At 38.5% G+C, this 24,072-nt stretch overlaps 1 protein-coding gene and 1 long non-coding RNA gene across 8 annotated transcripts in view; one reads left to right on the top strand and one right to left on the bottom strand.

The window, feature by feature from the left end:
• The window catches only part of LOC144637720 (uncharacterized), a 113,824-nt gene that overhangs the window by 23,346 nt on the left and 66,406 nt on the right, over window positions 1-24,072 (top strand). The window lies entirely within an intron of this gene.
• LOC144637726 (uncharacterized) lies at window positions 48-24,072 on the bottom strand. Of its 6 annotated transcripts, none has more exons than XR_013567792.1 (12): window positions 23,775-24,072; window positions 17,207-17,278; window positions 16,051-16,269; window positions 14,225-15,963; window positions 8,339-8,438; window positions 5,737-5,811; window positions 5,268-5,324; window positions 4,390-4,469; window positions 3,875-3,978; window positions 3,377-3,447; window positions 1,067-1,150; window positions 48-234 (listed from the first exon to the last, which is right to left on the bottom strand). It is a non-coding gene; the product is annotated as an uncharacterized LOC144637726 (long non-coding RNA). The 6 variants fall into 6 exon arrangements; XR_013567790.1 differs by lacking the exon at window positions 17,207-17,278 and having other exon boundaries at window positions 14,225-14,422; window positions 14,865-15,963; XR_013567791.1 differs by lacking the exon at window positions 17,207-17,278 and having other exon boundaries at window positions 14,225-14,994; window positions 15,841-15,963; window positions 23,775-24,071.

Here is a 24,072-nt window from a genome sequence, read left to right as displayed (position 1 = left end):
TAAACAACACAGTAATCAATATCAGAGTCGAACAATGCAAAATCCATACGCCTTCTTCCTAAAACCGCTTTACCCTGAAGGTGACTTGATTGAAATGAATCCCTTTGTTTACAAACCTTGCGTTGTTTTACTCTGATGTCGACTACCTTGTTGTGTAGCACAGAATTAAAACTATCCGCGGTGAAAGTTCTCTCTGCCTTTTAGCGTAACAAGTGTTTGTCTGTTTGGCCACAGCTGTAGAAATAGAAAAAAGCAAACAAAATATAAATACATTGATTGTGAAATTATCTTCGCCCGAAGCCAAGAAATATTATTCAACATCATACTGAAAAGAAGACACTCATTTGCATTTACTTTCAACACACATTTTCACACGTATGGAAAGGTGTGTTAAAAGTAAATGCAAATGGGGTTTTTCCTTTTCGAAACGATATAAATAAATTCTAAACATAATAAAATTATCACAAGGAAAGTTGAAAAATTCAACGCGGCTCCGCTGCCTTCCTAAGAACAACACTGGAACTTGAAGTATATAATTTGAACGCTTTCCGTTCTCCGTGTCGTAAACATGAAAATGTTGTGTAGTTTTCTTTACACGCTACACAAACCAAAGTACATTGCAGAGAAACGTTAACCTTTTCTTTGCTCAATGTAGAAAAGCAAGAAATCGAAAAATAATTGCAAAGTGAAAATTTTACCCTTTTTAAGAAAGATTTACATTGACACTAAAATAATTATCTGTCGTCTTTCAACCACGTCAATTTTCAAATTGCCTAAAAACACTGGCTAAAAACTGACTTTTTCAAAGAACTGTGCAAATTTGGAGTGAAATTTAATAACATCCAAAAAGATAAAAGGAGCTAAGTTTCACAGTACGAAGCCATTGCGTCACGCAACTCCGAGGGATCATTGCGTGACGAACCCAAACAAGAATAAACGCTGCAAATTGATAAATTCTGCTGAAAATGTTTTAGTGCATTGGCCGTTCGTAATCCTTTTTTCGAGTTTTGGTGTTTAAATACCACACTCTCTCGCTCACTTTTGCTTAGAGGTAAGACTATCTAACCTGTCACTGTACACGATCAGTCCGCATGCAGATGGTAAACAGTTCACCAAATCACTGCACTTCTTGAACGCAATGGCATCGAATCTGGAACAGACAAGTCACAGAGATTATTAACATCCAGCTACAGTAATATTACATGCCATTATGTGAAGATAAATTTCACACAGGGTTCAAAAGCAAAGATAAAACGAGTGTTGCTGGGGAATTCAAAATTAAATAATGCAGCAAGTGTTGAGATTCAGTCATGTCCCCAGAGGCGCTAATCCCATTGGTCCAGTTAGTGACTTACGCTAACGAACACTTCCCATAAGCCTGGAAGCGTATTGGCAATGAAAGAAAATAAAGTAAGGGTCAACTTTTGTAACTTGAGCGATTTCTGATTTAGACATCATCCTCGTACCCAGGGCCTCTCTCCTTTTCCTCCCCAAGCCATTAGAGACAATAGAAACTAATATCGTCGATCTTCTTTTAAAAAGAAGGAAGTCTTTACGGGCGCTAACCCTTTAAATTAAACAAAATTACAGCTGCGCACAAATTCAGTACGTCTGGTCTACATTAGTATTTTAGCGAAAAAGAGACAGCGACATTTGTCTCTAGCCAAATAGTCGATAGGTGGGGTAGATAATGAGCGACAAAGCGACATCAGAACCCCCCTTGGAAGGCCTCATAAGCGGGCGATACGATATGGCCACCACTACATACAATCCCTTTTGAAGCCTGGTTTTCGCTAGCGACGCAAGAAAGTTAGAAAGTTGTTTTCGTTTCTTGGTGTCCTAAATAAAAATTGACTTTGAATATCACGGCAAAGCTCCTTCAGAATGCTCACTTAACTTTTTGCTTAGAGCATAGTCAGTAGAGGGAGACTGGTTAGGAAACCCGACGAACTTGCGCGGTAAGGAACGAAGACGCGAGGTACATGATGGTCGGTTTTTTGTCCGCGCCAGGCACCAGTACACATGCACGAAAGAGCTCTGGAGTCAAGAATGGTATTACACCTGTTGTGATGCCTAAAAATTTCGTAAAAAATAGAAAGTTTTATTCTCTTGGAATCTGGGAATTCAGTTGACCGGCTTGCATACGAAAACATCAACATATAATAATCTTCCGCGTTTATAATTTATATATAAAAAAAATTAGCTCTCGCAAAAAGGGATAAAAGTTCATTTCGAAGTAATGAACTACAAATAGTCCCCAAAACCGCGAAAACTGAAAAAAGTGGTTGCACGAAAAATAAGAAAAACGGCCAGCTGTATGAGAACACATGCTGTCAGCTAATGGCTTTAAAAAGCGCAAATATCGAAGTGTCAAGAAAACGAACGAGGTGTAACATTTTTAAGTTGCATCTTTCCAACCGTTGCAAAGTTTGTTGAGTCATAAATGAATTATTTACGAAAACATTTATTGTGGTGCCGATAATTACCATTATATTATCACTCATACAAAAGTTATCACGGGTAATTTGAATTGTAATAAAATGAATATAAATTGAATGGATGCAAGCAAACGATACTTGATTATTATTTTTGGCAGAATTTCTAAGTTTGTACTGCGTGGCAAAATGGAGATCATTACCGCTCCACAATCCAAATATCTAAAGGTTCAAATCCAGTGTGGAACCTTCCTTTTTTTCTCTTTTTTCTTCTTTTTGTGTTCGCTTTTTGGCTGTTCGTGAACCTTTGGAAAGTTTTAACCCGCGGAAGGAATTAACAAAACAAATAATGAAAAAGAACTGAATTGTCCCTGGCTACTAAATAATTTCTTTAAGGACATGGTCAGAAAAAAATTTACCATCTTTATTATTTACGATGGTCAGCATTGTCGCGATATTTTAAGTCATTTTTCTGATTACTTCCAAATTGAAGGAAACCTCAAAATAATAGTTGTGTAATGTAGGAAAACAACAAAGGAGTAATCAAAACCCGAAAATAACCATGGATGGTTTCGTCTGACGAAGATTAAGACAGATTACGACTGACAAACTTGAAAAAACTTGCGGAAAGGAAAATTTTGTCGGGCGAAATGTAACAGCAGTAAGGTTGAACTGAACAGCTAATAAAAAGTTTTTTTTACTGAAAGCAACACCAAAATATCTGTTGTAAAGAATGACACGACTATCCCAATCAATCAATTAAAAAAAAAATCTCTTGTGGCTACTAGTGGCAAGGTACCCTGAGTGCAAGAGGATTTTCTTGGGCGCTTTCTGGTGTTGGGTAGAGGCAATCACATTTGGTACCGAATAATTTTGGATCATGTATCTTTTCTGATAACAAATGCGGTATTAGCAATCTTTAACCCAAGATGAATACTCACCTTTAGACAAGACATCTGTAAATGATTGTGAGAGATATTTGGTTCCCTTCTGTTTTGTTCAGCCATTGTCCCTGAAGAGGAAAAACAGATTGAAATTGGAATAATTTTGTCATGACGAACTTAACATGTACAGATAACATATTTTTTCCCCAAATACTGTAAAATCGTGGTTGTGAGGCCCGCGCTTATAAGCCCCCCCCCCCCCCTGGTTATAGCCCTATCAACGTGGAAACAAGAAATTTCAGCCGGTTATAAGCCCCCCTCTGCTGGATGACAGTACTGAACAGGGCAACATGTTGCTTTATTATGACTTTTTAACTTGAAAACGTATTTTGATCAACACTGACGTGGCTTACTTTGTAACGTTTTTTTATTCTGCTTATAAGACCCCCTCCAGATATAAGCCCCTCTGTTTCTACGCCCACCCAAGCCATGGATATAGATTTCAATTTATTTCTTCAGAGCATTCCTATCATTGTCATAATTATTAGCTCTCACCTGCTATGTACACCTTGAGTAGGCGGGGTCAGGGGGGTCTGAACCTCCTTCCTTCTGTACCTTTTACTCCCACTTCAAGCCTCTTTCTGTCGTGGTTCCCATATCTATTGTGAAATATAACAAAATTTTACTCGTTTTCTCACGGTTCTCGCATCTTAGGAAACCTGCATCTTGCCATCACTTCTCCTGCCTCCTCCCTCCTTTTCTCCTGGGCTCCCACCCCCAGTCCTCCTCCACCATCTAGGCTGGAACTCTAATTGATCAATAAAAGGATTTTCTGCCTGTGAGGATATCCCTATCCACCCCACCCCACCCCAAGGAAGGTCTTTGGACATTCTGAAGGAGAGGAGGATTTTCAAAAGCTGCTATTTCAAAAGAAATCCAGGAAGCTACTACATGTAAACTGGAATTTTTCAGAGGAGGGGGGAAACCAAAATATCTGGATTATGTATAATTTATTATTTTCTGGTAACATGTGTGGCATTAACAATCTTTAACCCAAAAAGAATACTCACCTTCTTCCTTAAGAGACAGGAAATTTGTAAATGATGGTGAGAGATGTTTGGTTCCCTTCAGTTTTGTTCAGCCATTGTCCCTGAAGAGGAAAAAACAGATAAAATTGGCCACATCAGACAATATGACTACCACAACATAACAAGCAAGTTTGTAAAATAGTGAAGCGTGCGAGTGAGGTCTTGAGTCAGACAAAACTAAGACAAACAAACTGGAATGGTAAACAATAATCTTAAAGCACTTTCTTAATAAGCCTGTGTTTCCAAAAACACTTTTTTGGAACAAAAACTTTGCCTTGATTCTCAGAACATGCTGATGTTGTCTGAGCCTTGTGGGGAGTATAATTATTTGTATTCTATTATTTTTTAAACCTTGTGCGCTTCACTATTTAATGAGCAAGATGTAAATAAAAACAATGTTATGGCCGGTATTTGTCAAGTTCCCTTAGTTAATAATAAAATTGCAATTCAATGCACCAGCACCAGACAAGTTAGACAGTAAGTAAAAATATTACATGTTAGTTGATATTACCTAGACAAGTTGGCTTAAGAATGAGGTAAAATATTAAAAGCTTTGACGACACTGTCTTGGAAGATTCCCAAGTTTGCTGTAGCTCAATTGGTGAGACCAAAATTCATACATGAAAAACCTCTTGTATTCTGTAATACGACACCTCAATCATACAGACATTTTTAACTGTATTTTTGATGTCTGTGTTTAAGGGGTCATCACATTGTGAGGAAGTGATCGAGGCATTTCAGTCATTCCAGTTAGCCTAAATAGCAATTCTCTTAGCCTAAATGGCACTCCAGTTAGCGTTAATACTGCACTACAGTTAGCCTACAGCTAGTAGGGGGTCTGAACCTCCCTCCTTCTGTACCTTTTACTCCCACTTCAAGCCTCTTTCTGTAGTGGTGCCCATCTCTTTGTCCCATATCTCTTGTGAAAAATTACAAAATGTTGTGAAATTTTACTTGTTACCATAGAAATCCAACTTCCCGCTCTCTATTCTCCTGCCCCTTTTCTCCCGGGCTCAAGTCCCTCCACTCCCCCTCCACCATCCAGGCTGGAACCATTGATCAACAAAAGGATTGTGTGCCCCTCAGGATATCCCACCCCACCCCAAAAAAGCTCTTTACAAGAAACCCAGAAGGAGAGTAGGATTTTCAAAATCTGCATTTCAAAACAAATCCAGGAAGCTACATGTTAACTGGAAATTTTCGGGGGAGGGGGGAGGGGGAAGTAATTATTAGCTCAAACCAAAATATCTGGATTATGTATAATTTATTATTTTCTGGTAACATACAGTATTTGGCATTAACAATCTTTAACCCAAGATGAATACTCACCTTTAGACAGGACATTATTTTGTAAATGATGGTGAGAGATGTTTGGTTGCCTTTGGTTTTGTTCAGCCATTGTCCCTGAAGGGGAAAAAACAGTTAAAATTGACCACATCACACAATATTACTGCCACAACATAAGAAGCAAGTTTACAAAATAGTGAAGCGTGTGAGTGACGTCATAAGCCCGTGTTTTTAAAACACTTTTTGGAACAAAAACTTTGCCTTGATTCTCAGAGCATGCTGATGTCCTCTGAGCCTAGTGGGTAGTATAATTTTTTTATTCTATTATTTTTTAAACCTTGTGCGCCGGTATGTTATGGCCGGTATTTGTCAACACATGAATTAGATTCATGTTCCCTTAGTTAATAATAAAATTACAATTCAATGCACCAGCACCAGACAAGTTAGACAGTAAGTAAAAATATTACATGTTAGTTGATATTACCTAGACAAGTTGGCTAAAGAATGAGGTAAAATATTAAAAGCTCTGACGACACTGTCTTGGAAGATTCCTGATTCACGAGGCATGGTTAATAATTATTGTGTTTCTTTGGAGGGCCTCAGTGTCTGCCCAGGACGGTAAAGATCTTCCTTTAGATGTGACAGCCAGTCATTGAAATATATGGCTTTGAATACAGCACTGAGCATACATACAACTTCATACATGAAGCATACATGAACTTCTCTACATTAATAGGTAACCAGTTGAACGTCAGTTGAACGTGCATAGGAAACAACTGCACAACACAGCAATTGACTTGTTTGTTCAAAGTTGGGCTCCTTTGTTGGATAATTAATAACTGAACATTTGAATATCTGCCACACCTTGGAACCTTTTGGAAAACTAAAGTCACTCATTCCAGTGGAGAGTCCTTTGTTTGGCAAGATCTTACTTTATCACAGTTTTCAGTGAAATGCAAACTCAGAAATACAAAATCCAACTAACGATTGTGTTTTTCGCTGTCATCAAAATCATAATTATGGCGACTGCAAATGAACCATGAAAATCAGAAACAAACAAAATGGATCGAAATCTACCAATCACAACTGACAGGCATGACCTTTTGACCCAGTTGAAGAGAACTTCTGTTTGCCGAGAGGTCTGCTCAGATGATTAATGGCAGCAAAAAGCATAAACCATTGGTCAAGGATTGAATTTCAGAGTTTGCATTTCACTGAAAACCACAATAAAAATTATTATAAGAGAAAGATCATTGATGGACTAATTATCCAACAAAGGAGCCCAACTTTGAACAAACAAGTTAATTGCTATGTTGTGCAGTTGTTTCCTTCCGGAATAACCAAGGTAAAAAAACGAGGTAAATCACGGACAGCTTTTTAAAGGGACTAAGTCACAGGTTTTACCAGATTTTGAACAGAAAATAATAGTACATTTGCTATATTAGAGCACTGAAACTCTTAACTAGCATTGCTGGCTGCAGATTGATCGGATGGAAATGGATTGCGATTTGAAAAATTAAGGCTTAGTTTTTCAAATTGTTTCAGTGTGTCTCCAAAACAATCAACATTTTTAGCTGTGGTTTGATTTCTCACAGCAAAGAATGGTTATATCTTCCTTTAGACGTTCAAACATAGGCGTACGGGCCAGGGGGGAAGCCAAACAGAAAATGTGTGTGAGTTTTCGTCGTTTGTGTGGATTAGGCAACATGATAGTTTCAGAAATGCTGGAGACAATGCAAGAGAGTGATCTATTTGATAAATTTTCAGAGTTTCCTTTCGTGGTTCATATCCATGCAGTGATACCTGCTACATCGTGTTCTGCAAAACGATCATTCAATGCGTTGCGCAGATTGAAAACCTACCTCCGCAAGACCTTATGGGGCGACAATGTGTTAGTAAGGCCAAGTAAAAAACAAAACAAATGTTTCTTGTCCCCGTCCACTTCATTTTTTGGGTCGCCTCTCATTTGTATTATTTGTTTTTGGAAAAGTTAGAACGAACAAAAAAAATTTAAATCCTTGTTACGCTAGGTCCGTACTGGAGAGGTCAATTACCTTGCAGGATTTATTTTGAAAGTTCGCTTCTGGCCTGGAGAATTTGATGATGGAGGAAAAATACATCGATATTCGAACAACACAGATATGGAATGCAACAAAATAATAGATAATTGAAAAATAACAAAAATGCGCCCGTCCGCTTTCTCTTTTATAGAAGTCGGGACTAAATTATTACTTGTCATCGCACTTATTAGCATTTAATGGGCATATTCCAACTCTGTAATCAACATTGACATGGATCGTATAATTTGTTGACATCTTCGGCCGTCGAAATGGTAGAGACAGCTATTTCTTTTAACATGTTTTATGAGCTCATATGATAGATTCGTATGTAAGAATTTTTCACTTCATTTGTAAGCCTATGTTAGTGCATCGTATCACCCTTATTTCTTCTTGACTGTTTCGTAAAAATTTGGGCAACTTGCAATAATTTTTTGGGCAAATGTCTCACCGCCCCCCCCCCCCCCCCGGCAAAAAATTGCCCGTACGCCTATGCGTTCAAAGATATATTGTGCAATAACTGCACACATTAATATCAATCATTACACTAACAACCCAATAATGGGACCATGAAAAAATACACTCACCAGGTGATCTATGTGAAGTCTGGTTTTAATCAGTCCTTCATGTGGTTTTCTCTGTCTTGGTCCAATGTCTTCCTCTGGTCAGAAATATCCATGTAGGTTCCTAGAGATAAAAGAAACAGGCTTGAATCTACATATTTAACTTAATGAACTTAAATGACTGGTAAATGTGCCAAGTCTACATTATTGGGAAAGGAAACTACATTGTTTAGGTTGAGGGTCGTTGTTTTCACTTCCTCAGTCTGTAACCACCCTTATTTTCTGGACTGTATACTGCCAGATAAGCATTCCTGAATGTTCTCCACAAACAGACTCTCAAAACCGGATTAAATTGCTAGAGTGTCAGAGTATAACAGACCCTTATGTACAGGTTATTCACCCACTTGGCTTTGCGAGTTACTGTCAGTTTTAATGTCATGTAAACAGCTCATTTTAAACAATAAATAACAGTAAAAGTGAGTCCGCCATGCGAACATGTGTGGACTTTCATTTGATTAAAAGTTGACATTATGAATTAATCAATGAGTTACTGTAGCAGTCAACAACTTCAAGTTTCGAATCGAGTAATTCGAGATACAAGGCGAAAAAACAAAGAACTTATCAATCAATTTAATTTTTTACAAGACTGTTGGAAGAACAAAGTGTTCTATTACTTGTCTTATGTACTACGCTTCAAGAAACACACGTTACCATTGCCGCTTGGGATGTCAGGCAATGTGAAGGAGCGTGGTGTGACTCTCTGTCACGTTGTTCACGACAGATGCCTTTTTTTTTCATGCAAATAAAAACCTAGAATCCTACTGGCTACAGGAACAGCAGTTATTAGACCAAAAGCCTTTCCTTGCCGCTAGCAAGGTAGGATACGTATTTTCATTAAAAAAAGAAATGTTACGTGGAGCACGTAAACTGTCTCGCATCGCTTGTTTACACAACCCTTATTTTTTGTGTAAAGTTTGTAAACAACTCATTGAAAAACTTATTTTCTTTCAATGAGTTCTTTTTTTAACCTTTTTGAAATAAGAGCGTTTAAATAAACTTTCACAAATAATTTCTTAGTAGCTTACGTAGAAAGGCAGAGAAATATATTTTTCTGTTCACGAAATATTCACTTGAAGTCGGTGTTTTGAGAGGCGGCGAAGGACGTAATTTGAACCGACAATTAAATTATTTTGTCGCACGGTTTGGATTTATGCATATTCTACGGTTCGATGTTATTTTTTTTTTTTATCGTGACAATGTTTTAGTTCAGTTCTGAATACTACATCGGTCTTTTGTTAAATATACTACTTGAGAGAAATGGAGCAGGTGAATTATATCCCGGAGTCCAAGACAAGTAAAACAACATGATCAGCGAACTTGTTTTGATACAACTTGTTGTGCATTTATTGTGTGTGGCAAAGCTGAAAGAAATAAATAACCAGACATTTGATTCGTTTCAATATGCGAATCAAAAATGAACGAATCAAACGGGAAAACATGAAGCGATTGCTTAGATTTTTGAGAATCTGAAAGAAAAATCCTTTATCTTTAAAATGATAAGATTTATAGCGTTCAAACACGATTTGTTTAAGTTATGAGCGATTTTTGGAAGCCTTCGTTTTTAATAAAATGCGATTATTTTGAAAATGCCATGGTGAATTTTTTTGTAATTACCCCAAAACGCTGCCAAACAGTTGAAGTTTACTCACAACAACTTACAGGAAAATCCACTCCGTAGATTTCCGGAACGAGCGACATCTTTATTTTGCCTTTAAAAACTGTTGTGTTATACAGGTAGTATCGAAAACGAAGACCCCGAAAACGAAGACCTAAGACCTAAGACCCATACGAAAACTAAGACCCATACGAAAACTAAGACCCGTACGAAAACTAAGACCCATACGAAAACTAAGACCCGTACGAAAACTAAGACCCATACGAAAACTAAGACCGTACGAAAACTAAGACCCGTACGAAAACTAAGACCCATACGAAACGAAGACCCGGCCAAAACCAGCGTTACCAAGAGTTGTGTGACATTAATAATAATAATAACAGAATAATATTGAAGCAGACTGAGCGTACTGAGAACGTACTACTGAAATCGAAAATCAATGAGCGCTTTCCATTTACGTGGAATTTTTCGGTGAGAATTTTTCGACAAATGGAACGCTACAGTTATTTCAACAGTAAACGGAATGAAAAGATGCTGTTCCTTTTGAAAATTCCATTCTGATAGCACTGCGGGAGCCTAGGTCACACATGACTTGCCAAGGTTTTTAATCTTTTGGTCGGGGAAATGAGACAAGTACAAATATCAGAGACAAGTACAAATTTTCCCGCGTGAACTTAAAAAAAGTGATTGACATCTCCTGTTTGGTTTAAGCGGACCTCTCAGAAAATAGTACAGTTGTAGCTGCAAAGATGATTGGAGGCTTTCGATCCGTTTTTTTTTTTTTTTGGTTTATTAGTTGGTTTTTGCAATCGCTAAGCCCATTTCGCATGGAATCGGTTTTACGGATACGGAATATTTGGGTAAAAAATTATAGGGATACAGGATTTTTTTTTCATTATGAAAATCGATAGGGGATATTTGTGAAAAAGGGATATTTAAACAAGAGATTTGAGGATATCGAACATACACGTTGGAACAACCACCGGAATTAACTGGATAAGGGATATTTATTCCAAAAATTAATGGGATATAGGATACTCAGTCCCCCCTAATGTCATGGCCTCTAAAGGCATCATTGGAGAGCATCCCAGCACAATCCCCCCCCCTCTCCGCACCCTTCTACGCGGATGTAAAGCGAGAAATAATAATCGGGTAGCGAAGTTTATTGAAGCAAGTATTGTGCGCGTTAAGATTTCGATACGGTGCATTACTGTTGGAGACTTTGGCTGTCTCTTCTGTGACGCAGCAACCGTTTTCGATCAGGTTTTAGTTTTCGATCAAGTCTAGATTTTTGATCAGTAGTACGTTCTCAGTACGCTCAGTCTGCTTCAATATTATTCTGTCATTATTATTAATGTCACGCAACTCTGGGTAACGCTGGTTTTGGCCGGGTCTTCGTTTTCGTATATACGGGTCTTCGTTTCGTATGGGTCTTAGTTTTCGTATGGGTCTTAGTTTTCGTACGGGTCTTAGTTTTCGTACGGGTCTTAGTTTTCGTACGGGTCTTAGTTTTCGTATGGGTCTTAGTTTTCGTACGGGTCTTAGTTTTCGTACGGGTCTTAGTTTTCGTACGGGTCTTAGTTTTCGTACGGGTCTTAGTTTACGTATGGGTCTTAGTTTTCGTATGGGTCTTAGTTTTCGTATGGGTCTTAGTTTTCGTACGGGTCTTAGTTTTCGTATGGGTCTTAGGTCTTAGGTCTTCGTTTTCGGGGTCTTCGTTTTCGATACTACCGTGTTATACATCTGTCTTGATTGTCGCATAAATGTGATACTTATAATAATCCAGTACCAGCCAGTTTTGAGGCTGATGTCACATTAATCTTGTGTGTAAAAGTTAAAAAGATTGAATATATACATCAAATGTTAGCAGTCAATAAAGATGGATGGTTTTCAGCCGAATTTTTTAAAATATCAAACAAATGACGTTATTTAGAATTGCGGAAAATTTGTCGATTTGTTTTTCATTTTTTTAAAGCTGCAGCTAGAACAGGTTCTAAAGACAAAATAAAGATGTCGCTCGTTCCGGAAATCTACGGAGTGGATTTTCCTGTAAGTTGTTGTGAGTAAACTTCGACTGTTTGGCAGCGCTTTGGGGTAATTACGAAATAATTCACCGTGGCATTTTAAAAACAAAGGCTTCCAAAAATCGCTCATAATTTAAACAAATCGCATTTGATCGCCATAAAAATTATCATTTCATATAATTAATTTTAAGCTTTATTCTTTCAGATTCTCAAAAATCTCAGCAATCGCTTCACGTTTTCCCATTTCAAACGCGCTTAAAAAAGGGAACTGTCAGCCTCATAAATACCCACGGGCCACCTTAAGAAACATTTGTAAAATTTACAAATGTCGATTAATGATGGTTAGAGATGCATGTTTGGTTTTGTTCAGCCATTGTCCCTGAAGAGAAAAAACAGATTGAAACTGGCCACATCAGACAATATTACTGCAACAACATAAGAAGCAAGTTTGAAAAATAGTGAGGCGTGTGCATGACGTCAAGACTCAGACAAACAAAAAAGAATGGCAGACAATAATCTTAGTATCGCTGCACATTTTTCAGGGGATTCATTGAGGTTTTAAGCAGGTAGGCATTAGGGTTTTGCAGGCAAAGTATTACCAAGGCCCAACCCTCTCCGGTAAACTGAAGTTAGTTTCAGATGCTAAAAACATCCTGGCAAAGCCCTGTTCATGGCTGGCCAATTCCCTGTGCCCTTAATAAAACCTTTTATTAATACTTCTCAGTTGTATTTTGACTTGCCTTTTGCATGTTTACTTTGTTTTGTTAAATCTGACCAACAGGCTGCTGAACTGTTTTGTTATTGAATAAAACTTTTAAAATAGTGTTGCTCCACACACTTAAGTGATATAGCCACAAGAAAAGTGTACTCAAGGCTTACCGTGGGATGAGTGTTAGGGTCTAAAACCTAACCTCAACCCGAACTCTAGGGCTCGAGAAAGAGTTTAGGTTTAGGGTCATTGTTTCACCACAGGTAACCAAAGCGTACTATGACAGTTTGTATGGATGTACTCAGAAGGCTTGTATGGATTTGAAATAAAGTCGAGAAAAATATCCCTTTTTACCGGTGAAAAGTTATGATGAAACTTTAAACCTTACCTGGTGTCACGTTTTTGTATTTCTAGTGCTTTAGAAAGTCGTACGCGCGATTTTCGTCTTAACCGTCTGTTGCGTACTAAAAGAAAGACAAGGTAGGAAAGCAAATTCGAAAGGCGAACGCAGGCCTCTTCAAAAAACTCGCTAAAGAAGCTCAAAACCAGACGTAGCTTGATCTTTTTACTTCACGATCCAAGAGCGATAAATATTCCATCTTTCTGTGTAATTGAATTGCATTCAATTCGAAGTTTGGAGCTAAGAACTTCATTTGAATTCACAACTTCGGCACAAATCGGTCGCCATTACGGCCGTGAAATTCAAATGCGAGCACCTAGCTAACGGTCGGGCCTAGGGCGAGTACAAAATCCACCCCATCCGGGGGAGACAGAGGAGACCTCTTGTAAGCACCATCTTATGCTCACTACAACCACAATAAGTTAATTTTTGTAACGGCGGGTAAACCCAAACGTCAGCAACCCATTCAATCAACATTCAAATCTGTGCACTGTTCCCAACGTTACAAAAATTAACTTATAGTGGCTATAGTGAGCATCAGATGGTGCTTACAAGAGGTCTCCTCTGTCTCCCCCGGATGGGGTGGATTTTGTACTCGCCCTAGGCCCGACCGTTAGCTAGGTGCTCGCATTTGAATTTCACGGCCGTAATGGCGACCGATTTGTGCCGAAGTTGTGAATTCAAATGAAGTTCTTAGCTCCAAACTTCGACTTGAATGCAATTCAATTACACAGAAAGATGGAATATTTATCGCTCTTGGATCGTGAAGTAAAAAGATCAAGCTACGTCTGGTTTTGAGCTTCTTTAGCGAGTTTTTTGAAGAGGCCTGCGTTCGCCTATCGAATTTGCTTTCCTACCTTGTCTTTCTTTTAGTACGCAATAGACGGTTAAGACGAAAATCGCGCGTACGACTTTCTAAAGCACTAGAAATACAAAAACGTGACACCAGGTAAGGTTTAAAGTTTCATCATAACTTTTCACCGGTAAAAAGGGATGTTTTTCTCGACTTTATTTCAAATCCATACAAGCCTTCTGAGTACATCCATACAAACTCTCATAGTACGCTTTGGTTACCTGTGTTTTCACTCCCTCTGTAACCAACCTTATTTTCTGGTCTGTAAACTGCCAGATAAGCAGTCCTCTAACCGAGAGCCTGGAATGCTCCAAGTCATACTTATGCTTGCTGCTCCATATGGCGTTGTTTCTTCTCCGTCCAATTCATTCTGTTTTCTTTGTTGCCTGTGGCTCGGATATGTTCATTGATGAGAAGACATACGCCGCATTTGGTGAAACGATTTCTCTGTTCAAAATAAATAAACAAATAATAATAATAATAAAAAAGGAATAAGTCGTGCGTGCAAGACGTAACTTAATTTGTAATTTAAGAAATTGCCAAGAAAGAAACCAGAAAAAATCTGGCCTGAACAGGATTAAAGTGAGAGTGAGCTCAACAGGCGTTTCAATAGAAGCCGGACACCAGCGAATTTCGCCGCCTACTTTCCAAATCATCGCCGCCTACTTTCTAAGACCTTCTAACATTAACTAACAATAAATTTCATTCGAGTTCCTTGAGTTTCTCAAGTCACACAATTTCTCACCTGTTAAATATGAAATATGGAATAAAAAGAAAACGCTTTCTTTGCTGTGTCCATTTTTTTTTGTCGCTGTACTAGTATATTTCTGAAAGGTTACGGCTGTATAACGATTTCAACACGCGATAGTTTACTTGCATAATCACCCACCTCGATTAAACAGGAGATCAGGGACTGGTGTCAATAGTTGCCTCGATCACATTCGCTCTTTAGTTCTGGCCCATGTGCAATGATGGAACCAAGACGAAAACGTACGGGAGGCGAAAGTGTTTTAGCATATCTTAACAAAAGATCAAGACCAGAAACAGAAACAGGTATGTACCGGTAAACTTAATTATTATCATTGTTTTTCCATTCGTAGTTTTATCCAGTCTTTGAACTCACCGCAAAAAATCAAAGTTAAAGGGACTGTGTCGCGGATTTTAGCCAAACTTAGGCATAGGAAATTACCATCAAATGTGTTTAAATGTATAAAATAACCTCTTAAAACAGTGAAGGAATATTTAAATAACACACCAAATGCAAAAGAAGGTACGGATGGCCAAAAGTGTCGAAGATTGAAACGGATTGCGATGTAGGCTTTTGAAATATGGTCCGGCGGAACAGTTTTCAAAGTTAATCTTGTCTGCTTGTAACTTTAATTTATGATGCCCGGGAGACACATTTAGCTGCAAGGAAGCTATGGTTTTGTCATATAGTATCAAAGAATTAATTTCTTTGCAAACATTTAGTTTCATAGCGAATATTTGGCAAAATTTAATAACATAAAATTAACTTAGCCGTGACATAGTCCCTTTAAGATTATTAACGGCAAAATTGCAGTTTCAATCGCTTTATAATACAAATTTATGCCTTTTTGAAGAGATTTCCCTTTGGTTTCCTTGCTAATATCCGCAAACACTTTCATAAATAACGATTCTTCAATGAAATTTGACCAAGCCAAGGCTTGTATAAACTAACTTCATGCTGTCAGCGTGTTGTGAAATGACTTGTCTTGTCGGCGTGTTGTCGCCGCCAGCAAAGTGTTGCTGCACGTGCAAATTTTACTGCGTGAAATTAGGACGCCTTATATTCATGTGAGTTTTATTATTACTAAACCGTGTGTATAAAGACCTATAAAGTATACCTGTTTATGTCGTAGGTACTGCCTTAAACGATAAAAAGCTAACAAGTACTTCATCCGCTGAGTCGTCGTCAGTCACCGGTGCGAGACACTTGTTTCCTGGTAAAGTCTGGCTGTTGGATGTCACTGATAAAATAGATATGAACAGCTTATTTTAATTCCAGACTCATAAAGAAAATGAAATAGTGAAAGAGCCATTGTATAAATGCTTACCTGTAAACAGAAATGGAGTACTTTAGACGGTCCCAAAGCTACCGTCTCATTCCCTCAATAGACTCCATAACAGCGTTAACAACACGAGGCGAGGTCTCAAAGATGTTAGGCCACACATAGTTCATGAGGTGGGTAAGGGTGTCTTCACATCCAAACCCTGATACGTCCAGGGTCATGTGTTTAATTGCTGCACAAGCTGTCTACTGATGGACCAAGTCCCTGGAAAGGAGATAAAACAAGAGAAGGTTTAGTGTCCATCCTGAGCTGCACAGATATAGTGTAACAAATGTATCTGATTTGCATCATGCCATGAGTTTGCTAAGGCGGAGTGCCCAATTTTTTATTTGTTTGAAAGCACATGCCTTGCAGTGTTTACTCCTATTGTCCACATTACGACCATGGAAACTCTGAACAATTTTATCGCAAACATAGACTTTTGAAAAGGATGAAAGTGGAGTCTTTGTCATTTTGGTGTAGACAGGATCAATGGAGACTTTTTTTAAACACTGACGCAATATCAAGACAGAAATTAACTGCTTATATTACAAGCAATACCAGACCGGACCCTTTTCATGTATGTATGTATGTATGGTACAGTAATGTGGCAGGATATCTGTTGCTATGTTTTGGCCTGAATGACAGTTCTAAGGGAAACGCCATGAGCGTAATGGCGCTCCTGAAAATATCTAACTGCCATAACCGAGAGTCGTTATAGAGTCGGAGTTGGTATAAAACGTATCAGCCGTGAAGGGGTCTGAAAAATGCAGCCAATATTTCTCCTGTCATTGTTGCGACTCTAAGAAGTTTCCCATACACGTTTATCTAATTCGAAGTAAGGTGCTCTCTAAATTTTGTAAGGTCCTACGCTTCGTACAGAGAGCAATTAAAGGGACTGTGTCACGGCTGAGCTAAGTTTATTTTATTACCTTTTACCAAATACTCGCTCTGAAACTTAATGTTTGTAAAAAAAAAAAATGACTTCTATGGATCTAAATGACAAAACCATAGCTCATTACAACCAAAGGTGTCTCCCGGCCATTATAATTTAAAGTTATAAAGCAAACAAGATTAACTTTGACAACTGTTCAGCCCAACAGTATTTCAAAAACCCATATCGCAATCCGTTTCAATCCCCTTCACTTTTGACCATCCGTACCTTCTTTTGTATTTGAAATGTTCCTTCACTGTTTTAAGCGGTCATTTTTAATTGATGGCCATTTCTTGTGCCCTAATTTGAAAAAATATTATAAAGTTACTAATTGCGTCAAAATGTACGAAGGGCGCCAAATTTATGCTTTTCTAAATTACATGAAAACAAGAGAGTTGGAGCAGTGCTTCACTTTAAAACATTATTTCATCCAAATCAAGACAGCTCCAGAAACGTTAAGCAGCACAAATTTTGTGTAAGATGTTCAATTTAATGTTCCGGTTGTTTTAAGCAATTTGCACGGTTAGTTTTCATGTAATTTAGAAAAGCGTAAATTTGGCGACCTTCCTACATTTTGAAGCAAATGTTGAGTTTATAATATTTGCTCAAACTTTTTCATCGTTGCAAATAGCCGAATGTGATTTGGAACTGTCAAAACTGATGCATTGAACTTTCTTTGTCTTCTGTTATGGTACTTTTGGACGAAATGTGGAAGTGCTGGAGCGTTCCAAGTCCAAAGTTTTCCCGATATTAATATTTTGATGATCAAATTGTATCGAGGTTTCTGTTCCGCCGATTTTTCGGAAACTTAGATAATTGCAGTAGTTTAAACGAAATCTTAGCACTCAGTTTTCTGTAAATAGCAGTTTTATCCAAATAGGTGTCTTGAATAAAAGCTCAAAACTCACAATCATTACATCGACATATTGACGTGTGTTTAAATCTTCATTAAATTTCGAGTAAAATGCCAAAGTTTCAGGGAAATTGAGTCAGAAATGGTGAAGTTATTAGAAATTTTTGACAGGCATACTGTATTTACTTGAAAAAGCGCCGCATTTTGGGACAAAGAAGTTAATAAGCGCCGCCCCCGAATAAGCGCGGCAGTCACGATGAGGCGCTTATTCAAGGAATTCCGTGTTACTGAAAATAGCACTACAAAGCAACTCTAAAACAGCCTTGTAAATGCCTTTTCGTCAAAAGCAATGTTCTCTAGCTCAAAGTTATTATATTTTACCGCTCTCCCATTATTTTATCTATCCAAAATTCTTACAATACGTAGTACTGTTAACGTTTCGTCTATATAAGATTGTTTGTGTCGTCCAATTTTTAAATAAGCACTGCCCTCGAATAAGCGCCGCACTTGAGGCGCAAAAATTTAATAAGCGCCGTGGCGCTTATTCGAGTAAATATGGTACAGCACTTCATTTATTTCGATCGAAGTCGTCACCTTAAAGACATTAAGCCCGATTTTTGCCAGTGGCCAAAGTAGCAAAAATAGAAACAATACATATAGCACTTTAAGTATTCCAATGAATCTTTTAGGATATATGTGTGAATGTTGCGTAATGAAGGAAAATTATCATCAGAAATGTCAATAAATATGTTACAATAAGCTTGTCTAAGCCTGATCTTCAGATATTACCCGATGCCAGCGGTTGTTGCTTACTTGAAATTTTTATTCCAAGTACACAGAATGAACATTAAAATCAATTAATATAAAATAATTAAGATAGTACGCGCGCTCTCATTGGTCGATAGGTGAGTTTAGATGAGAGTACGATTTCTGTGTTTCCCGGCACAATTTTTGGTAAAAACATTATAAAACTGCCAAAAAGACTGCCAAGTAATTTCAAGTATGATATTAAAGAAATGGAAAACAATAACAAATTTTGATATGTGTTCCGGCTTTCTCTTCCCACATGAGCCAGAGGAAAAAAGCAAAAGAAAGAAGAACCACAGCGCTTTGCCTGGAGGGAGCTCAAGCGAACGACAAAATATGCAACAAAATACGCAGCAAACATTTTTCAAGTAAATTTTTGCGTTTAAGTACTACAATAAAATTCCCTACAAGTCATTCTTTATTAGAAAAAAATATAGGTCAACGCAAACAAAACTATAAGCTACAAACTTAAACTTTACACGGCCGATCGGTTGCCGTGTTTTTACTGGCAAATCTGCTTAAAATGCGATTAAAATGACGCTTAAAATATATTTTCTCTGAGACTTTCTCAGCGTAAAAATTCTACTGTTACATTGGCAATACCGGTAATAGTTGTGAACTTTTTTCATTCAAAATGGGCTCGGGGAAGACGAAAGAATGGAAACATTTGTCAGAAAACCAAAGCAGAATTTGTTGTCCATTTGAAGTTTATTCTACGCTTGAAGCACATTACAAAGACGGAGGAAACGACAGTAGAAGAAACTGGACCTGTTTAGATCGCTATCTGAACAATTTACCGTACAATAAATGCATACCTTTGCTACCGACCTTGCTAGATCCGCTGCTTGTGCTATGATTCCTAATTATCCAGCAAAACTTCACAAGACACGACCGTGTTATCGGGCAGCCAAATCATTCAGGCAAGTTCACTTCACTTTCAAGAGCGATCAAGCACAGTGACATTCATTTCCATAAACTCCTCTTTACAGAGCCGTATTTTTTAGCATTTCTTTTAGTTTTTGCCAAACTTTCCGTATTTTTCTGTAAGATTTACGTGAAATCGCTTTCAAATGCGCGTTTTGAGAAAATCTTTTTCAATCAAGAAGTAAATACAGTCGAAGCTCTCGTAAGCGGACACCCTCGGGACGCAAAAAAAGTGTCCGTAACTGGAGTTGGCCGCTTACGAGAATGGTTCTCGTACGCGGCCAGTAGAGGTGTAGGGGATAAATGGCGGCTTACGGGAGCTTGCCCAGCTAACAATAACCGAACGGACGTGGATGACGACAAAACAAGCGCTGAAATATGGTACTGTAATTATTATTAAATCATTGTGACAAACAGCGATGAGAAGTTGATTGATAAAAACAAAAAACAGAGGTTTTTGTAGGATTTTCTTCGGGGTGTCCGCTTATGGGAGCTTAAAAACAAAGAAAAAGTCTAAGTCGTAATCTGTGAAAGTGTACCGGGCCGCTTACGGGAATGTCCGCTTACGAGAATGTAAAAATACAGAGTTTGTATGGGAGTTAAAACGGGGTTTCAAATAAGGCGGCCGTAAGTAGAGCTGTCCGCTTACGAGAGTGTCCGTTAAGACACAGGGCACAGAGGAGTCAAACTCTCTTGTCCGCAGTTCAAACTCTCTACCGTGCAAAACGACCTTCAAAAGCCTTTCAAAGCGATCGTGTAAGCCGTACGTGATACAGCGCCGTCTTGCGATACTTGTTTACAGATGGTCTGGTCTGGTGATATCGTATTCGTACCCTCATGTGACATCCGCAGACAGCAATGTTTGTGGGCGTTACCAGAGACACCAGCAGTAAGAAAGAGAGCAAGGGACGAAAGCGATTTGAGGCGAAATTCCGATCCCTCGTTCCTCGCTCAAAATCAAACGAAACGATCTCATTTTTGACATGTGGTTTAAGACTAGTATTCTCTCCCCATACGCTGTAAGAAAATCTTCAAACAAGTCGTGTAAGCTGTATTTCGGGGGAAGAGTTTTAGGCAGTTAAAAATTTGTTTTCGTACAATGTGGACCGGAGGATACTGGTGGCGGAAATGCGTCACGAGACATGTGATGTTGCAATACCGTAATGTGTTTCACAAGTAACTTAGCACTTTGAAGAGAAAACCTTGTTTTCCACTTTCAATTTCTTCGGATTGCGTTGTTCCTCATCTGGTAAATTTTGCTTTTCCCGGAGAGCACTATTCATATTTTGAATCTTACCGCCGGTCGAAGGATCACTGTTGTTTTGAATTTCGGATTAGTAACGGTTGATTTCATCTGTCACAGCATGGATCTACACACGACTTCCGTTTCCGCCACCAGTATGCTTCGGGCGACATCGAGCCGATCACGTGGTATAATGTTTCGTCCCTTGTCTTTTTTTCTTCTCGGCACTTCGTGCCTCGTCGGAAAGCTTCGCTTTCCGAAAAAAAATCGTCGCCCTTTGGGTGACGATTTTTTCGCCCCAGGCGACCATTGTCAGAATACGATATCACCAGGAGATCTGCAAACAAGTATCGCATGACGGCGTTTGTATCACGTACGCTTACACGATCGCTTTGAAGGTCGTTTTGCACGGTAGAGATTTTGAATTGCGGACAAACTTGACTCCTCTGTGCCCTGTGGTTAAGAGAGCTTTGACTGTAAACCAAATACCCTTCATTTTTCGAATTATTTTTGAAAAAAATATTTTATAAAAGCAATAGAGGACTTTTTTCCGTGTTTACATAGCCTCATCTAAAAACTCGGGTGGTTGGGAGATTTCTCGAAATTTATGCAAGCCCTCGACTGCGTCTCGGGTTTGCATAACTGTCTCGAATTCTCCCAGCCCCCCTCGTGTTTAGATGAGGCTATTTAAACACAGAAAAAGTCCTCTATTGCTTAATCATTGTATGGCATGTCCACGGCAGGCGAGACGTCTTGGATGTCAAAATCAGTCAAATTGCCTTGACTAAAACGGACATGGAGAGGTCTAAAACATTTGAACAAGATCCCGATTTTTACTTATTTCCCTTGGACAATTTCCAATACAACATTCTTTTCTTGTAAATTTTCTGTCCATTTTGCGTTGGATATGCATGTAGATTCGAAGTCACACAAGCAAAAGTGTTTCCCAATGACCAACAATGGGCGTCAAAAGTTCTTGAGACAGTTGGATGAAATTGATACTAATTTAAAATTCCCGTTTTTTCACCTTTAATCTGCTGCCGCTTCTGAACCACTCCCCCTCCCCCCTTTCCAATGTTGTACTCAAACAAGGCAAGTCTTGCAGATAACAAATACAACATTGTTTCGGGGGGAGGGGGTTATATTGAAGGGGTGAGGGGTAAAATTTGTCAAAAGTACTCAAAAAGTGCCGACTGTCTCAACACTTTTGGCGCTCATTGTCTGAAGGTGAATTTTTGGTATATCTTGAAAATAAGAAACTACATAACATGGACACAAACATGTATTATTCTTTAGAAATTATCAGGTGATCACATTGGTACTGCGCTGCATTACAAAAGATAATTAATTAGCGCGTAAATATCGTGATTATTGTAATTTGGCAATGACGTCACAAATCGGCTAGACCTGCGCAAAAACAAGGCCAAATCGTTTTTAAGGCTAGAATTTGTGTTGAAACACGTGCGTATGTCTGCTTTGCAAAGAAATTAATAGGATTAGGTGCCAAATAAATTATGCAACAACCTTAAATATCTCGGGGTTTTTGTATCGCATTTTAAAGCTGCTTAGAGCAAAGGAAAAAATCGAGCGTGCGTGACGAAGAAAGCTATCGAACGCCACCAAAAACTGTGTTCGCAGGAAAAGCGGTCCAGTCTTAGAAAAATCCCAAGGTTAAGGAATGGGATGAGTCGATTTACTGTCTAGAAACTAATGCGGTAAGCAGGCGCCAGCGCAAGACACGTTTCTTTCAGAACAGGACAATGTTTTGGCGTAGCAAATGGTATAAGTTCCTTGAAGCACGGCAAAAGGGACTATTTACAGACGGAATGTGAAAAAGATTCTACAAATTGCACGAAAGATCAAACTTGTATGCGATGACAGCTTGTGGACAGGTTGCATTGCGTATCTCTTAGCTAAAGAAGAAGTATTTTTAACATGGTAAATCTAATTACATGACGATGCACTTAAAAAAAACATATAACTTTCATAACCTTTGGTCTGTTTTGAGGACGCATCTCCGATACCGTGAAGTCTCTAGATAAAGGCGTAATTTCCAGAATAATTGCAAGTATGAACAAGACAATGGATTAAATAATTGTAAACAATGGAGAGGGTACAAATATCGAATTATATATATTACATTCCACCGATTATTTTCGCGCATTTTTGAACCCATAATCGCCTTGTGTGATGGTGTCACACAACTGGTACGTAAAACGTCACATGCCCGTGACTCTGACGGCTTTTCACGTTATTATTGACGATATTATTCATTTAATCACGTAAAAATGCATGCAACTGAATGGAATCGCAACTATCCGTGATTGTTCAACAAACAGCATGTCAATAACATGTAAAAAACGGCTTCTTTTCTCAAAATGAACGGGTAACCACGAGTAACCACGGGTAACCAAAATAGTTGAGAAACAAGATACTCTTATTCCTTTTAATTTGTTTGGTTACCCGTGGTTACCCGTGGTAACCCGTTATGTTATATATCAGAAAAATGCGTCTTAGTCCACGAAACATTGTAGTGCCTTAGTTTGCACTTATAATTATTGCAAAAAGCAAGATTTCCCTTTCAGACAATGGGCGTCAAAAGTTCTTGAGACAGTTGGATGAAATTGATACTAATTTAAAATTCCCGTTTTTTCACCTTTAATCTGCTGCCGCTTCTGAACCACTCCCCCTCCCCCCTTTTCAATGTCGTACTCAAACAAGGCAAGTCTTGCAGATAACAAATACAACATTGTTTCGGGGGGAGGGGGTTATATTGAAGGGGTGAGGGGTAAAATTTGTCCAAGGTACTCAAAAAGTGCCGACTGTCTCAACACTTTTGGCGCTCATTGAAGGTTTACGGCGATTGAGGGTTTTTAAAGGCAAAATTTTTCACGAGTTCGTGTAATCGATGTGCATAGAATGACTCACTGAATGACTGAATAAACAAAATTCAAAACATATTACTTCACCTTTTAGCGTATGTAAGCGAAAGCATTTCCCTTAGGCTTTGTAGCGTGGTAGGAAACAACTGCTCTTTCGATGACAGCAGCCGCCATATTGTCCAAAATCCTTTTCTCCTCGGAGTTCTTCGACGCAGTTTCCCATTGTTAAACCTCAAATCAATACGTCTAATAACCATGGGTTTACAAAGGTATAATGTACCGCCCTCTTCACGAACTGATTTAGCTCAGAAGCTGGTATGAAGAGGTTAAACTAGGGCCATAAAAATGTAAACATTCGAAACATTCACTTCTTGTAGGCTGAAAA

Source organism: Oculina patagonica, chromosome 14 (assembly GCF_052425735.1).
Source record: "Oculina patagonica isolate OP01 chromosome 14, crgOcupat, whole genome shotgun sequence".
In the NCBI taxonomy this organism is placed as follows: domain Eukaryota; kingdom Metazoa; phylum Cnidaria; class Anthozoa; order Scleractinia; family Oculinidae; genus Oculina; species Oculina patagonica.
Note: the sequence above shows the minus strand (reverse complement) of the source record. Positions and strands in the feature narration are given on the sequence as shown.